Raw genomic sequence first — 6,186 nt, 5'->3', positions numbered from 1 at the left:
AAGCGTAGGGGCACTGACTCCCTGCACAGTAAAAAATTTACATATGACTTTTGATTCCCACAAAACTTGTATTATAATAGTCTACTCTTGACTGGAAGTCTTATCAATAACATAAATAGTCAACACATTTTTAAATGTTATGTTTATTTTATACTGTATTTTTACAACAAAGTAAGCTAGAGGAAAATGTTCTCAAGAAAATCATAAAAAAAGAAAGTATTTACTATTCATTAAGTGGAAATAGATCATCATAATGACCTTAATCCCCATTGTCTTCAGGTTGCAGAGAGGTTTTTAGAAAAACTGGCTTGTAGGCTGAGGAGGGATTGGTCTTGCTGTCTCAGGGGTAGCAGAAGTAGAAGAGGTGGAGGAAATAGAGGGGGAGGCAGGATTGGCAGGCACACTCAGTGTAACTTTATGAAAATACAACATAATTTCTGCCTGACTTTTTTTGCCTTTTAATTTCTCTAAAAATGTTTCTATATGTTGTCAAACCTTACGCCATTTGCTTTAGTTTCAATGCTTGTATCATAGAAGTGTCCATGTCATAAAAGAAGTCAAAAGCAGTGTTGAGTAATTGGAACCCTTCTGCCCAATTGTCTAACATCGATATGTCTTCTGGCACTGCTTCTTCTATGTCTTCCTCTTCATTATCTGGCACTTGTCTGAAAACACTCATTTCTATCAAGCTGTCTTCTGTTAATTCCTCTGACGTGGTGTTCACTAGCTTTTGAATTTCTCTGAGATCCATATCTTGAAACCCCCCTCACCATTATTAGATACTCACAATCTTTCATGATTTTCTTCATTTGCTCTGTCATAATCCTGTGAAGTCAAGCACAATGGCTGGACATAATCCTGTTTTCGCAAGCAGGAATGTATTCTTTGGGGCTTGATGGGTTTCACAGCTTTTTCTGTAACAACAATGGCATTTTCAATGGTGTAATTCTTGCAGACTTTCTTAATGTCCTCTCTGTTGGGATTCCTTTCCATAGTGTTGAAAATTTACCATGTGTAATGAGACTTATGGGTCATTGTGATCCCCTGATCTAGAGGCTAAATTAGAGACATTGTTTCTGAGGGCAAGTAGACCACTTTGATGCCTTTGGTGTTGAACTCATGGGGTTCTGGGTGGTCAGGGGCATTGTCCAATATCAAAATATTTTTTTAAAAGGAAATCCCTTACTGGCAAAGTACTTCCTGACTCCACAAAGCATCCATTCTGGAACTAATCCAGAAAAAGCATTCTCATTATCTACACCTTCTTATTGTACAACTGAAAGACTGGCAGCTTGTGTTTATCTTTTCTTTGGAAGCTTTATAGATAAGGGCAGTCCTGATCATAAACTCAACTGCATTTGCACAAAACAAGTTAGTCTATCCTGATGCTGCTTCTCTTCTTTATTAATAAATGTCTTCTGTGGCATTTTTTCCCCAAGAATAGAGTACATCTGCCTTCATTGAAAACCTCTTCAGGCAGATAACTTCTATTTAATGATTTTTTTTTTTCTTAATGGTGTCTGGGAATTCATCTGCTTCTCTTAGTCAGCAGAAGTTGCTTCTCCTGTTATCTTGATATTTTAAAAGCCAAACCTCTTTGGAAAATCATCCAACCATCCTTTACTAGCATTAAATCCTCCAGCTTTCATCTTACTTTTGCTTTAAGCTGGCATATAATGACTTCACTTTTTCTGGAATCATATTAGTGTATAGGTATGACTTTCATATAGCAATCCACCCACATAAAAGGTTGCATCTTCAGTATGAGATAAAAAGGTATTTTACAAAAATTATAAAAGTTTTGTACCTGCTAGAGTAGCTGCAGTAACAGCTTCATTAATTTCCTTTTCTTTTGTTCACAATGGTCCTTGTGCTGGTTTCATTTATATTAAAATGGCAGGTAACTGTAGTTACAGACCTCAATCTGTGATATATATCAAACAATTCAACTTTTTCTTGTCATACCATGACAATTTTTTTCTGCTTCTTGGGAGCACTTCCAGTGTCACTAGTAGCACTTTGTATGTGTCCCATGGTGTTATTCAAGGTTTATGATACTGTACTAAGCACAATGAAAAATACGTGAGAACCGTGAAAGAGAACTTTTTACTGCTATACACATTTTTTGGAGAGATGAATTTCCCACATGAGGATGACTAGCCTCACAAAGCACTTTAAGCAGATCCTCTCAACACTTGAGCTCACTGCAATAGCAACAGGAGATAGTTTCAAAATTGTTATAGCAGTAAAGTATGTACTACAGTTAATTGTATATAGTTATGATTTAATACTGCATCTTTATGTTTGCTTATATATCTTCATTTGTGAATGAAGATGTTTGAGTGTCTGTATGTAACTTTTGATAAATTTTAACTTTTATAACAGTGTTAGGAGATGAGGCCCAGTGAAATGTGATTAGGCCATGAAGGTGGAGAGAATGGATTAATGCCATTATCAAGGGAGGTTCATTATAAAAGGGGGAACCTGGTCCTCTTTTACTCTCTCTCTTGCACTCCCTTTGCTCTTCTGTCATGGTATGACACAGTAAGAAGGCCTTTGCCAGATGTTAGTCCCTTGATCTTGGAATTCCCATCCTCCAGAACTGAGCCAATAAATGGTCTGTTCATCATAATTTTTTTTTTAAAAATTAACTTTTTATAATAGATCTTTGTATATTTTATGATAATAAATGATACAATAGCCTAATGTCTGTATATATTTTATGAAGTTGTGATGTACATTTTTCTTAATATTTTTGATATTTCTAGGTTATGCAGTTTATCTGTGAGTTTTTTTCAAACTGTTATGGATCTCTAAAAAATTTTCCACTGCACTTATTGAAAAGAAATTCATGTATAAGTAGAGCTGCATAGTTTAAATTCATGTTGTTCAAGAGTCAACTGTAGAGAGAAATGACAGAATTTTCTTAATTTAGCATATCTTCAAAGCCTCACGTATTGTAAAACAAGAACACATGAAACTAAGATGTTTTAGGTGGCATCATACTGATAATGCTTATTTACTGTCTTCAGTATAATAGCTATTTAAAAAATTTTTTTAGTAAATTTTCATGTTGTATATATGAAAGACACAAATTAACTCAACATTGATGATTTAAGTTTTTATATTTAGCCAGCTTCATGACTGAAAAATATAGTGTTTCTTTTTTTGGGGGGTGGAATAAACCCATTTCCTTCTCATTCCTTTTTCTCAGCAGTTGACACCAAGCAGATCCATGAACGTAAGTGGAAACCACACCTCTGTGACCATGTTTGTTCTCCTAGGACTCTCAGATGACAAAGAGCTTCAGCTCATCCTCTTTCTAGTCTTCCTGGCAATCTACCTTGTGACCCTGATTTGGAACCTGGGCCTTATCATCCTCATCAGGATGGACTTTCACCTGCACACACCCATGTACTTTTTTCTCAGTTTCCTGTCATTTATAGACATCTGCTATTCTTCTACCATCAGCCCAAGGATGATTTCAGACTTCTTAAAAGATGAGAAGACAATTTCCTTCTTTGCCTGTGCCACTCAGTATTTTGTTGGGTCCTGGATGTGTCTGGCTGAGTGCTGCCTCTTGGCTGTCATGGCCTGTGACAGATATGTGGCCATTGGCAGTCCTCTGCAGTACTCAGCCATCATGGTCCCTGCTATCTGTTGGAAGATGGTGGCTGGAGCCTATGGGAGTGGATTTGTTAGTGGCTTAGTTCAAACTGTGCCTTGCTTTAATCTCTACTACTGTGGGCCAAACATCATCCAACATTTCTTCTGTAACATACCTCAGATTATTTCCTTGTCTTGCTCTAATCCCTTTATCAGCCAAATGACTGTTTTTCTGGTAGCTATTTTTGTTGGGTTGGGTTCTTAGCTTGTTATCCTTGTGTCCTATGGTTTTATTGTAGCTTCAATACTGAAAATGTCATCAACCAAAGGTAGTGCCAAGGCCTTCAATACCTGTGCCTCCCACCTAGTAGCTGTGACTCTCTTCTACGGCACAGCCCTTTCTGTGTACATGCATCCCAGCTCTAGCCACTCCGTGAAACAGGACAAGGTGCTTTCAGTATTCTATGTTACCCTTATCCCCATGTTAAACCCTCTGATCTATAGTTTGAGGAACAAGGAAATCAAAGTGGCCCTCAAGAGGGTGATAAATGGGGCAACATGTTTACATTAGTAAGAACAATATTTGGGTAGATATTGCTATTGTTATAAGGAAGATAGAAGCAAGAATATGTAAGTGACTCTTTGTAGGTCACAAGAATAGCTAGGTAGAGAGAAGAAGTACAACCTTTACTTCCTGGACGTCTGGTGCCATTGTGGTCAGCCACCACCAAGTGATCTGTTTGAGACAGTGTCACTGATATTGAATACAGTTTAAAAAGTCAGTTTCCATGATTAGAACCCAGGTAGATTAAACCCTAACAGGTAATTATGCTTTTGAGAACAGAGGTACTGGTAAATATTATATGTAGAAAAATGGCAAGAACCTAGGATGCCATACTGTGTTTTCATTGTCGATTTTCTTTAACTTTTATTTTAGGTTCAGGAATACACGTGCAGATTTGTTATACAGGTAAAGTCATGTCACCCAGGTTTGTTGTACAGATGCTAAGCCTAGTACCCAATAGTTATTTTTTCTGTTCCTCTTCTTCCTCTCACCCTGCACACTCACTAGGCCCCAATGTCTGTTGTTCCCTTGTTTGTGTTCATGAATTCTCATTATTTAGGTCCCACTTATAGGTGAGAACATGTGGTATTTGGTTTTCTTTTTCTGTGTTACTTTGCTAAGTATAATGGCCTCCAGCTTCATCCATGTTCCCACAAAAGCCATAATCTCATTCTTTCTTCATGGTTACATAGTATTCCATGGAGTATATGTACCACATTTTCTTTATCCAGTCTGTCTTTGATGGGCATTTATATTTCATGTCTTTGCTATTGTAAGTAGTGCTGCAGTGAACATTCATGTACATGCGTCTTTATGGTAGAATGATTTCTATTCCTCTGGGGATATATTCAGCAAAGGGATTGCTGGGTCAAATGGTAGTCCTGTTTTCAGCTCTTTGAGGAATCACCATACTGCTTTCCACAATGGTTATACTAATTTATACTCCCATCAACAGTGCATACGCATTCACTTTTGCAACCTTTCCAGCATCTGTTACTTTTTGACTTTTTACTAGTAGCCATTCTGACTGGTATGAGATGGTATCTCATTGTGGTTTTTGATTTGCATTTCTCTGATGATCAGTGATGATGAGCACCTTTTCATATACTTGTTGGCCATTTTTATTTCCTCTTTGGATAAATGTACACTCAGGTCCTATGTCCATTTTAAAAATCAGGTTTTAATTTTTTTGCTATTAAATATTATGACTTTTAAAAATGTCAGATATTAACTCTTATCTGATATATAGTTTGCAACATTTCCCCCCAATTTATAGGTTGCTTTTTAATTTTGCTGTTGCTTCTTTTGCTGTGCAGAAGCTTTTTATTTAGATGTAGTTCCATTTATTTATTTTTGCTTTTGTATTTTGAGCTTTTGGTGTGATATCCAAAAAAATCATTGCAAAGGCCAGTGTGAAAGAGCTTTTCCCCTATGTTTTTCTATACGAGTTTCAGGTCTTACATTTAGGTCTTTAATCCACTTTGTGTTGATTTTTGTGTATGATGTAAGATAAAGGTTCAAATTCATTTTTTGCATGATAAAATCTAGTTTTTCCAGCACTATTTATTAAAGAGACTACCCTTTCCTCATTGTGTCTTTTGGTGCCCTTGTAAAAAATTAGATAACCATAGAGCCAATGATGAGGCAGCTAGTGAGCATTTCAGCTCCACAGAATCTAAACTTGATTTTTGAATTTAAGTGAAGCAATAAGATTATTTGAGAGACCTCTAAAAGGTATTAACACAATGGAAATACCTATGTGTACATCCTTATGTACATGTATAATCATCTTCATATAAAGTCTCAGAAGAGAAATTGTTGGGTCAAATGATGGCTGATTAGAAGCACTTTCAGCATGCCTCACCTACCTTGAAGAACCAAAACAACAATGATGCTTTAAATATATTATCCAAGAAGGAACATGGGAGTTCAAAAGAATAAGTAAAACAGGCAGCCTGCATGGCCAGGAATGGTAAAAAAAACTGGGAGTGAATCCCCAGTATAAGAAAGGGTAG

At 36.6% G+C, this 6,186-nt stretch overlaps 1 pseudogene; it reads left to right on the top strand.

Annotated features, from left to right (window-relative positions):
- Window positions 1–1,861: 1,861 nt before the first annotated feature.
- On the top strand, window positions 1,862–4,177 carry LOC141584960 (olfactory receptor 5A1-like; annotated as a pseudogene).
- The last annotated feature ends 2,009 nt before the right edge of the window (window positions 4,178–6,186 follow it).

This window comes from Saimiri boliviensis, chromosome 6 (assembly GCF_048565385.1).
Source record: "Saimiri boliviensis isolate mSaiBol1 chromosome 6, mSaiBol1.pri, whole genome shotgun sequence".
Lineage (NCBI taxonomy): Eukaryota > Metazoa > Chordata > Mammalia > Primates > Cebidae > Saimiri > Saimiri boliviensis.
This window is presented reverse-complemented; position numbering and strand designations above follow the sequence as displayed.